Raw genomic sequence first — 12,667 nt, forward strand, 5'->3', positions numbered from 1 at the left:
GCATGCATGGTTTCAGGAACATGGTAAGACTTACAGCAGACATCTGAAAGATTGTTGCTTTGTTTTTGACTATGCTCAAAAACAAACTACTAGTAGAATTTTAAAACAGAAGCATCAGAAAAGTAATGTTTAGGATATGTTGAGTAAAGAATTAGTGATTATGGTACTTTGTAAGAGTCTCTGGAAACGTTCACTTGAAGTGTGCTGAATAAATCTAGGTCTCTCTTTGAAATATGAAGTGCAGTCTCACAAGTTTTAAGGTCTTCATGATCTTCTGATTGAGGTGTGTATGTTCTTGCACATGTATTGTGATGTGTCTTATGTATCTGAGGATCTTAGACACATAAAACACATAAATACATCTATTTGTATGTTTGATATAGCATGCTACTAACAAAAGGTACAGACATATGCATGCATGTTTTTAGAAAGATCGTGAGACTTATTTATTTTATTTTATTTATTTTGAAAGTTTTATATAGCGCAAACAAGATCTTTGCAGATATCAGAGCGCTTTACGAAAACAAGGGGTGGGAAAAACAAGAGAGTGTTTAACAGACTTTTGAGCACAGAATAGCTGTAGGTAATACATGGGTAGCAGAATAGGGTAGGTACATCAAGGAGCATAGTTGATCAGACAAAATAAATAGTACAAGTAGGTGCAGAGTCTCAGATAAATGCAAAGTAAATGTTCAGGTGAATTTAGCCATGAGGATAGCTTTTACTTCCTTCTTGAAAAATGTAGTGGAGGAGATAAGTCTGGTTTCTGGAGGGAGTGCAGCAGAAAAATCTGAAGGATTGCTGATTTACATTTGATTAGGCCCAACACCCTATGTAGTCATAGAATGGTGAAGCAGCAGCACATAAATTAAGTTTACGGCATGTTAGGAGATGGATTAGTTATTACGCTACTTTGTATAAGTCTGTGGAAAGCTAGACTTCAAATACACCACATAATTTTCATTATCTGCTTCACTCGCAATGAGAAACCTGCCCCTCCCGCATTGAGAAATCTCGCCAGGAGGTTTATTTTCCACGCTTGTGCTTGCCAACTTGATATTGAAGATCGCTAACAAGGAAAAATCTTGAAGGGAGGTGGATTTTCTTTCTAGTGCTCGCCAACTTGACATTGATGAACGAGAGCGAGGAAAAAAGCTCTGCTTCGTGGAGCGGAGTAGGAATTTTCAGAACTCCGCGAGCTCCACGTAACACGGAGTGCAGAAAGCTAAGCACAGGTTTAGTGGTTGCATGAGTGCAGGAGTAGTGCCTGGATGATTGGAGGAGCACATAGGTACTGCCTGAGTGATTGAAGGAGTGCTTGGGTAATGCCTGTGTGATTGCATGAGTGCAGGGGTGATGTCTGGGTGATTGGACGAATGCATGGGTAGTGCCTGGGTGCATACAGGAGTTGGTGGGTAGTGCCTGGATGATTTGACAAGTGCATAGTAGTTTGTGGATGATTTAAATGAGTACACAGGTAGTCCCTGGTTGGTTGTAGGACTGCATGGGTATTGCTTGGGTGATCGCATGAGAGCAGGGGTAGTGCCTAAGTGCATGTATGAGTGCATGTGTAGTACCTGAGTGATTGCATTAGTGCATGGGTAGTGCCTAGGTGATGGGAGAAGTGCATGTGTAGTGCCTGGCGTATTGCATGAGTGCATAGGTAGAGCCTGGGTGATTGCATGAGTACAGGGGTAGTGCCTGGGTGATTGGAGGAATGCATGGGTAGTGCCTGGGTGCATAGAGGAGTGAGTGGGTAGTGCCTGGATGATTGGACAAGTGCATAGTAGTTTGTGGATGATTTAAATGAGTACAAAGGTAGTCCCTGGTTGGTTGTAGGACTGCATGGGTATTGCTAGGGTGATCGCATGAGAGCAGGGGTAGTGCCTAAGTGCATGTATGAGTGCATGGGTAGTACCTGAGTGATTGCATTAGTGCATGGGTAGTGCCTAGGTGATGGGAGAAGTGCATGTGTAGTGCCTGGCTTATTGCATGAGTGCATAGGTAGAGCCTGGGTGATTGCATGAGTACTGGGGTAGTGCCTGGGTGATTGGAGGAATGCATAGGTAGTGCCTGGGTGATTTTATAAGTGCATGAGTAGTGGCTGGGTAATTGGAGAAGTACATGGATAGTGCTTGGGTGATTCGGGGAGTGCAAAGACAGTGCCCGGGTTATTGCATGCGTGTATAGGTATTGTCCGGGTGATTGGAGGAGTGCATAGGTAGAGCCCGGGTGATTTTAAAAATGCATAGGTAGTGATTGGGTTATTGCATGATTGCATGAGTACAGGGATAGTGTGTGGGAGATTTAAGAGTGCATAGGTAATGCCTGAAGGATTTAATAAGTGCATGGGTACGGCCTGGTTGATTGGAAGAGTGCATAGGTAGTGCCTGGGGTGATTGCTTGAGTACAGGGATAGTGCCTAGGTTATTGAAAGAGTGCATAGGTAGTGCCTGAGTGATTGCATGAGTGTAGGAGTAGTGCCTGGCTGATTTAAGGACTGCATATATAGTACCTTGTCTATGAAAGACTGCGCCAGTAGTACCTGGGTGATTTGAGACTTACAGCTGAGACACTTAATGGGTTGCTGCTTCATATTTGACAACACCCAACATCCTGAGTAGTTGCAGAATAGTTAAATTGCAGCACAAAAGAGAGGTTTATGACATGGTGTACACTTTTTTACTACAGCATCACCATTCTGTAACTACCCAGGGTGTTGGGACTACCCAAATATAAAGTATCAAACCTTCACATGAGTCTGTTATAAATCTCACCATATTCATGAAAGCATGTATGCATGTGTCTGTACCTTTTAGAAGTATTACCATATATGATATAAACATAAAAATAGATATATCTCTCTTTTCTACTTCTAGCATTTTCAGATGCATAACACATATGAGAATGCATAGGCAAGTAGAGACACCAATCACAAGAACTGCACTTCACATTTCAGACACCTACATGTATGCGTCATTCTTTAAATGTACCTTTTCACACACTCATACAAACTAGCATAATAACTAATCTGTTTCCTAACATGTTTTAAAACTCACTTTTGTGCTGTAGCTTCATCATTCTGCAACTACTGTTGGACCTAGCCAAATATAAAGCAGCAGTCTATTACATGACTCAGCTACAAGTCTCACCATATTCCTGAAAGCATGCATGCATATCTGTCTACCTTTTGAAATCATCATCATATATAATCATCATATATAAAAGAAATAAACAAATAGATGTATACCTTTATTTTATATGTCTAAAATCTTCAGATGCATACAACATATGGCAATACATGTGCAAGTACAGCTATACATCAATAACAAGACCATGCAGACCTTAAACTTGAAACTTGACAGACTGCACTTTACATTTGAAAGAGAGACCTCCATTTCTATGGTGTACTTCAAGTGTACATTGCCCCAGACTCATAGAAAGTAGTCTAATCATGAATCCCTCTGCCAACATGTCTTAAAACTCACTTTTGGGCTGCAGCTTCACCTTTCTACGAATACTCAGAATATTGGGCCTAGACAAATTTAAAGCAGCAACCTATCACGTGTCTCTATCATAACTCTAACCATATTCCTAAAAGCATGCATGCTTGTATCTGTACCTATTGCCAAAGCATAACACATATCAGAATACATGTGCAACTAGAAACATAACCACACTCAGAAGACCATAAAGGCCTTAAAACTTGACAGACTACACTTAACATTTCAAACACGCACCTAGATTTATGCGGCATAGTTCAAGTGAAGTTTTCAAACAGACTCTTATAAAGGACCACAATTAGTAATTCCTCCCTCAACATATCTTAAACATCACGTTTCTACTGCTGCTGCTTTACTATTCTACTACTACTCAGGTATTTAGCATAGCTAACAGCAAAGCAGCAACCATTCATGTCTTGTTGAAAGTCTCCCCATGATTCTAAACGCATGTATGCATATATCTGTACATTTTCCTAGTATCATCATATATAAAAGAAACATACAAATAGATTTAGTTGAGCATCTTCAGATGCATAATACATATGAAAATACATATGCAAGTACAGATGTAACTCCGTCACAAAACAATGCAGATCTTGAAAATAAAGAAGCTGCACTTCTCATTTCAAATAGACACCTAACATCATGTGATATATTTCAACCATACCTTTCAACAGACTAATGCTAAATAGCCTAATAAGTAATTCCTCTGCCAACATTTTTTAAGCCATATTTTTGAGGTGTAGCTTCACCATTCTCCCTTTACTTATGGTATTGGCCCTACACAAATATGAACTAGCAACCCTTCACATGTCGCTGTTGTAAGTCTCACCATGGGGCCATATGCATCAAGCCTTTTTCCCATTTGCAAATGGTAAGATTCTCAGAATCGGCCCGTCTGCACTTTGGAAAAAGCCTTTTGGGATGTATCATCCCAAAAGGCCATCGCAAAATAGAGAATTGCAAAACGTGTGATTCTCTATTTTGCAAATGCAATTAAGGAATTGCAAATTGCGATTCCTTAAATGCAATTCTGGAAGCACCAGAAACATGCTATTTGGCCTTAAAGAATTGCAAATTATCACCAACTTCAAGTTGGTGGTGAATTTGTGATTTTCTTTTAAATAGCACTTTTCCGATTTTTTTTAAAGTGCTATACGTCGCACATACATGCTATTAGGGCATATATGTGCGCAAAATGTGCACACATGCATATTTCAGGGGTGAAACAGGGTGTCCTTTTGGCACAATTGCAACCTTGAAATTGCATTCTCAATTTGCGATTCTCTAATTGGTAATCGCAAATTGAGAATGTGTTCCTATTCATTCCTATGGGCATCCAAGCCCATAGGAATGAATGGGAAGGTATTTCTTAATTGTGAATCTCAATTCGCGATTCGCAAATAAGGAATATGTAGGATTCGCAAAATTTTTAGCAAGTCCTAAATACATTGCATTTTGCGAGTCTCTAATTGCTTAAAATCACAATCTGAGAGTCGCAAAACTCTTTTTTGATAAATATGGCCCCATATTCCTGACAGCATGCATGCATATATCTGTACCTTTTGCTACCAGCATCATATATAAAAGAAATATACAGATATATGTATACCTGTGTTTTATACATCTATCATCTTCAGACGCATACCCCGTAACATAATACATGTGCAAGTAGAGACATACCTCAGTCACAACACCATCCACAGCTTGAAACTTCACAGACTACACTTCAAAAATCAAATAGACCCTGAAATGTATGTGGTATATTTGAAGTCTAGCTTTCCACACACTCATACAAATTAGTCTAATAACGAATCTCTCTTCAAACATGCCTTAAACCTGACTTTTGTGCTGCAGCTTTACATTTCTTCAACTACTTAGAATGTTACACCTAGCCAAATACAAAGCAGGAACCCTTTACATGTCTCTGTTGTAAGTCTCACCATATTCCTGAAAGCATGCATGCAAATGTCCATACCCTTTGCTAGCAGCATCATGTATAAAAGAAATATTCAAACTGATGCATACATGTGTTTTATACATCTAGCATCTTCAGATACATAACACATATCAGAATATATCTCCTAGTAGAGACTTCTTTCAATCATAACACTATGCACACCTGAAAATTTCACTGAACACACTTCCAATTTCAAGCAAACACCAAACATTATGTGGCATATTTCAACTGTACCTCTCTAGAGACTTATAAAAAGTAGCCTAATCACTAATACCTTATGTCGACATCTTTTAAACCACACTTTTGTGCTGCATCTTCACCATTCTACTACTACTCACAGTTTTGAGACTACCATGTACAAAAAAGCAACACCTCTTTGTTATACATCATGCACCTTCAAATGTGTGAGAATTTGGCCTGGCATATGCTGTCGACTATTCTAGTGGGCACCTTGTACCAGTCCCAATGACCCTTATTGATGGTAGGTTAAAGACAACCTTAATAGAAAGCTATCCTATTGGTAGCTGTGGAGAGGAGCCTCCAGGCTACGTCTTGGAGGAATGTAACAGGAAAGAGGGGTCCCAATAACAAATTGTATATAAACAAGGATTTAGAGAATGAGATTATATAAAGCAAAATATGAACACATTGTTATTTAATCACATGTTGGCATACTGGTTACATTTCTCATCAACAGACAATTAGTGACCCTAAAAGTGAAACTGTGCAAGTGAAGATAGTGTTTGTGTGACGTTTCTAAAAGTTGTAACAAAAAAGCAAGATCCATAAAATCACAATAATAATTTCATCATGGCTTCAAAAGAGCCAAAGAATGCAAGAACACCCAATGTTCAATGAATCACGGAGAACCAAGCCAATTGCGTTGCAAATAATGTCCACAGTTTTTAAATAGCGCAGGCCAACACTTGTGATTAAATAACAATGTGTTCATATTTTGCTTTATATAATCTCATTCTCTAAGTTCCTTGTTTATATACAATTTGTTATTGGGACCCCTCTTTCCGGTACCATACTTCGCCCAGGTCCCAGTGACTTACATGGGTATTACCGTAACGCGTTGGAGGAATGTAAAGCAGCTTGTTTTACCAGTCTATAATCTCATTAAAGACCAAATGAAAGGAGAACCACGCCAGGTATATATAAAATATAGGTATTTATTCTAAACACATCCCTCCCTTTATGAGGCTAGAGGCAAAAGTACATTCAGTAAACTTAATATCACACTGTAAATTAGCACAATATACGTTGAGCCCTAGTGTTGTACCAAACCATATATTAAGAAAGTGGTATGAGAACCACAACTTGCATAGACACTAGGCCTAGAGCTTGTAGAACCACTGGGGCCACTGGAACCACCCAAGGTAGTGACACAGGGGACCCACGGGGGATATGTGCAGTGTGTGAACACAGTCGCGAATCACCATCAACTTCTAAGGGGAAAGTCGCGGTTGGATTTTTAGAGAAAAAGGACACTTAGGAGAGTACTTGGAGCAAAGAACTTAAGGGGTTCTAGAGCCACCAAACATGGGAGCACCGGAGTACTCGAGTTATCTCACCCAGGGAAGCGGAGTGCATAGGTGTCTTTTGGTGTTGGGTTTCGTTGTCGTTTTAAATGGCGATCTGCTGCAAAGTGCTGCTGCCGTCCAAGTGGAAAGTGTCCGGGATGATCCAAGCCCGGATTGAGGATGAGAAGAACCTAAAAGGAGTAGGGACAGAGTCTGGGTCACTTGCCAGTGACCAGGGGTACGATAGTGGAATGTCCACCAATGTCGGGTGATTTCAGGTGAAGAAGGTGAAGCTTGACTCTTCAGCCACGAGGACCAGGAGGCGTTGACGACAACCAGGATCTGGAATCGAGCTGCCCACGAAGGATGTCGAGTGCTGCTTTGTCGGTGCCCGAATTGGACACAACAAGCCTTAGTAACAGCAACTCACGCAGGAATCAAAGAAATGCTTCATTGTGGCCCAGCAAGATCCGAGGGACTCACCATGCAGTGGAGAGTCAGGATACTTCTGGAGCAACGAGGGAAGCCCAAGGAAAATCAGAATGGCCTTGGTGGGGACCCGCTAGTCAACGGACCAGGGATCGCGAACGAGCCTCAAGCCGAAATGCAAGAAGCAGGCTCACGGAACACTTGTGGAGTGTAGGCCCACAATCTTGGTGCAGATGGTGCTTGGGGCTTGGGCTACAAGTAACCAAAAGCACAACTTCAAGGAATGTCGAGAAGTCAATGCACTAGCAAATGTCCACAGTGTCCAGGGGTTCCAGTTCCACGTCACTCGTGAGGGCTGCGGGTCTCAGCTTTGCTGGGGACTCGTGTCAGCCTCTGAGAAGTGTGGAAATCCTCTTCCTGTGTTGCAAATACTTTGGAGTCCAGTGGGAGCTTCAGAAATGCAGACCGGCAAGATGCTTTGTTGGTGCCTGCTTGAGCAGGGGAGTCACACCTTGACCCCAAGGGAGGTTCTTCTGCCCTCTAGTCTTCAGAAGAGCGTTGAAGTTCCAGGATTCAGTTTCAGAGTTTCATCCAGGTGTAATCTCAAGTCGTGTTGCCAGTGATCCCTTACTTATACTAAGAAAAAGGGCTGGAAATACTCTGGGGACCCACCTATGGGTGGGTCTGGAAAGAGGGGTGGTTACACCCATTTCCTTTGTCCAGTTTCATGCCAGAGCAGGGGCTGGTACCCCCTGCAACTGGTTTGAACTGGGCTATGCAAAGGGACACCAAGTGTGCCGCCAGTGCAGACTTTCAAAGCACTCATGGAGTGCACCCACCCAGCCCCAATGCACCAAAGCCTGACTGGGAGGTGGGTACACCTCCCTGTGACAGTAAACCAATTGCCCAGGCCTCCCCTGCCAGAGTTTCGGTCAGCAGCAGGAGGCCAGACTCGTGTCTGTGGCTGCAGCATCCATTTTGTGATGCCAGGGCTCTTTTTAAGTATTACAGTTTAGACCAGTGTGTACATGTCTCTCCCGCTAGAAGGATGGAATTTTAACCCCGCTGCCAGGAGTGGTGAGGGGTAGGATTCCAAAGTGTTTGACAACAAACACAACATGTTTCCATTATCCCTGGGTGAAGTACTACGCTACAGTTGCGTAGTTTGCGAAGTTTGTGCTACTTCGTACTAACCAAATTACATGTAGCAAACATGCGTAGCGTAGCGGTCATTTTTTGCTTGCTCGCAGTCCTCAATGTCAATTTGGCGACCGTGAGTGAGCAAATTGACATCCCGGCGAGACTTTTTGCTCGATTGCGATCAGCAAAATCAAGTTGCCGATCGCGAGCGTGGAAAATAATTATCCCCCTGTGAGATTCTCAACGCAGGGAGGTCAGATTTCTCGGGATGAGAAACTACCAGTCCGTGTTGAGAAAGCTGCCGCTCGAGTAGAAATCTATTCGAGCAGCAGAAAACAACCGCTTGCACTGTGCAAGATGCGGTTTGCACTGATTGCACAGTGCAGACACGCATCTGGCACTGTGCAAACAGTGCGAGCAGCATTTTGCACAGTGCACTACGCAGTTCGCGTAGATCGCGTAGTGCGAAGTGCACTTCGTGTACCTACGCGTAGCGCTACTAGGCGAACTACGCCCAGGGTTAGTTTCCATGCAGCCATTCCAAAGTTAGCATTTACCGCGAAGTTATAATGCACTTAAGAGTATATAGTCTGGCTGCATCACAGAACAGCCTCAGAGAATAGGCTCCGAAAGCTGCAGAGGGGCCCAGCTCATGCATGAGCACCCTCTCACACAAAACCAAGCACTCTGCCTTCAGGATTGATAAGGCCTGCCATAGGAGTGACTTATATGTGTCAGTGATTAAAGGTAGATATAGGTAACCTATATCTTAGTAAGGGGTGCATGCACCACCTTACCCAAGCTGTAGTAGCAGGCCTGTGGTGCCATTTTGGAAGGCTTCCCAGGGGTGGCATAATACATGCTTCAGCCCCTGGTAGGCCTCTGGGGTACCTATGCCCTTAGTACCTAGTGTACCATATACTAGGGACTCACAATGGTACCTCAGTAACCAAATTGGAGTGTACCTAAAGTACATGCAAAGAGTTTAGAGAAGAAGCAGCTAGGTTGGGGTCCTGGACAGCAGGGCCCCAGCCAGACTAAAGTCGAAAAACAGTGAAACACCAGCAAAAAGTGGGAGTAACCATAGTAGCAGATACTAATCTCCTATACAACAGCCCTCCCCACCCCAACGCAGGGACATTAAACTAACCTTGACCAGTTGAGTCTACATGTTCTAAGTAGAAATATCTGGAGAGTCCATCTGTATTGGCAAAGTTACTCCCAGGTCTATATTTCACTGTATAGTCCATCCCCTGTTGGGAAATGGACCACCTCAAAAGTTTGGGGTTTTCACCCTTCATCTGTTTTAGCCATAGGAGGGGCTTATGGTCAGTCTGAACAGTGAAGTGAGTGTCAAACATGTATGGCCTCAGCTTCTTCAGAGCCCAAACCACAGCAAAGGCCTCCCTCTCAATAGCTGACCAACGTTTCTCTCTAGGGGTCAGCCTTCTGCTAATAAAAGCTACTGGCTGGCCCTGACCTTCATCATTCAATTGTGACAGCACAGCCCCTATGTTATGAATATTTCACATGAAGACAGGAACTCAATATCTTCAAGTAGATTTATTTGATAGCAGAAAGATCCTAAACAGCTTCATGCCAGACACAGCTGGACCAACTGCCAGCATCAAGGCAGAATCTCAAGAGCATCATAGAGATGAGCCATTCCAGGCAGAATCTCAATGAAATATAACACATATTCCCCCTTTGCAATAAATTAAAACAAATCAAATGAATAAACAAAAATAAGAAATAGAAGAAAGCAAAACACAGTAAACAGTAAACAAAGTAAAATAAATAAGAAGTTGCGAAACATAATCACTCAGATAAGCTGGAAGTCTTCTTTCATTAGCTCCCCTCAAGACAAGTGAAACTTCACCTAACCCATCTCCCTCCCTTGGACCCACATCGTGTGCATCGGGCCTGTTGGACCTAGGGAACACCCAAGTCACATAGGGTAGCTTGGCACTAAGAGGGCAGGCCTAACTCCAAAGAACATGTGTTAAGTTTGCGTCATACCCTTCAGTAACATAACATCCATCCACTCAAAAAGGACACTACACCTTTCTTTTTATAAAAGTAGAAAAGCTTTATCCTTCCTTCAGTGAGTTTTTTTTTAGTTGCACTTCATTCAATACATCACATTATAAACATTACTTCTGGAGCACTAGTATTAGCAGGTCTTCTTTTTCTAAAGAGCCCGGTCCAATTTACATTTGCAAAGTATTTCAGCTTTCTCTCAATTAGGAGGAGCAATGCGTTTATCAACAGAAACTCTTTACATTACCCCTCTTGCCAAAGGGCAATTTACAATAATACTTCCACAGCTCTGATATCTTATCTCTGGGAACCAAGAGATGTTAACTGAAAGGCTGCCTGCAGATTAGAACAATTGCTCAGTTACACAATGGAAACATTTCACGTTCATTTAAGGAGAAAATTCACAATAGTAAATTAGTACAGGTAGAAAGTTAATCACATTAACTGGTCAGTTTACTATTCACTCTAGGTAGAAAGAGCGGTGGGGATTTCCACGGTTTTATGGCTACACTCAGCTTCAACCGGTAACCAAAATCCCCAATTCGGGCCTGTCAGCATTCAAGTATGAAAAGGCCTCAGTCAAGCGTGGTTCCTGCCCAAGTGTCACCCTGTCAACACCCCGGGCCTCCACACGCTCTCGATGAACTTCCGAGAGGGCAACTAAGAAATGGGCCCGCTTACTTCCAACCCAAGACTCAGACAGCACCTACACCCTTGCCTCTCTCTCGGGACTGCCGGCGGTCGAAGGATCCGTCACAGCAGCTCCTGCTATCTCCGCCCACTCTACCCGCTTACTTGGCGAGAAAGCTGGCTGGTTCAGTGTCCTGTCCCCGATGACTCCGTCCTCGCTGGGGCTGGGGGTCTTACACTCTTCCTCACTTCAGTTCAGGGAACAGGGGGGGGGGAAATGGAAATCCGGCGTTCCTCTCCGCACTCGACAAGACTTCGGGAACCCTTCCTTCACCGGCTCCTTCCGTCGTAGACCCCGCCTTCTCTCCGCCTCTCTCAAGGGCGGACGGCCTCTTCCAGGGACGTGGCTGTTTTCTTCTTCCTCAGCCACACCTCCGCTCCGCCTCCTGTCACGACGCCACGCCGCTTGCGGCGCTTCCCTGCTTCCGGCAATACAGCTGACCAAGTCCGCTCAAGCCGACTCCTCCGTCTGCTCGGCAGCCTCTACGGGGTTCTCCCGCTTTCGCCAGCGCGACCACAGATCTTGCCCACTTCTTCCTCACTCACCACGGAGGGAGCGCACCACAATGACTGCGCACCTCGGCGCGGATGGGGGGTCTCAGCAGACGCCTGGAGACAACGCGACAGCCTCTTCCACACTGTGAGTGGGCCCACGTTTTCAGGGACTCTTGCGCCTCGCTTCCCTCAATAGTTTCCAGTTGTCTCTAAGCGCACTGGGCACCCGCAGATAGACTGGAGTCAATCCTTGTTAGAAGGGCTGGGTCCAATAGCAGGGGGAGAACGTCATCCAAGTAGATAGTCCGTCCTCCCAGTAAATGTGGTAGTGCCCTGCAACGTTCCCTGCTGCCTGGGCTTCGGCCTGTCGCCTCAGTCCCTCAAGGGTAGGGCACTCCTTCTGGCCCTGACAAAACTCCTCCGTGGTAGGCCCTCCCTCCACATGCCACTCAGCAGGGATGGGTAGGTCCTCCAGGGAGACTACTTCCCCCTCCATGGACTCCTGGCCCCCCACCGCAGGTGGCCGATCTGTCTCATGGGGCGTGGAAGTCGAAGCAGGCTTCCCCTGTCTTCGGGTCTTTCCCTTTTTGGCAGCGGGCTGGGCCATTGTTCCAGGGCTCCAGCCCAGGAGAACTCCCCCTCCGGGCAGTCGCAGACCTTGTGCTTGCACAGGCCCAGTCAGGTGTACCCAGCATCTCCGAATGAGTCCGGTATTCCACCTCTCTCCAAGCATTGTGCTCCATGTCATTTCCCAGCAAACAATCGACTGGCACGGCAGGGCTTACGGCAACTCGAAGTGAACCTGCAACCCCTTCCCACTCAAAGGGAACCTCGGCCACAGGGTAGTAGCCCAATCTGCCGTCAGCCATCGCGGCGAGGTGGAG

Source organism: Lissotriton helveticus, chromosome 5_1, assembly GCF_964261635.1.
Source record: "Lissotriton helveticus chromosome 5_1, aLisHel1.1, whole genome shotgun sequence".
NCBI classification, from domain to species: Eukaryota; Metazoa; Chordata; class Amphibia; order Caudata; family Salamandridae; genus Lissotriton; species Lissotriton helveticus.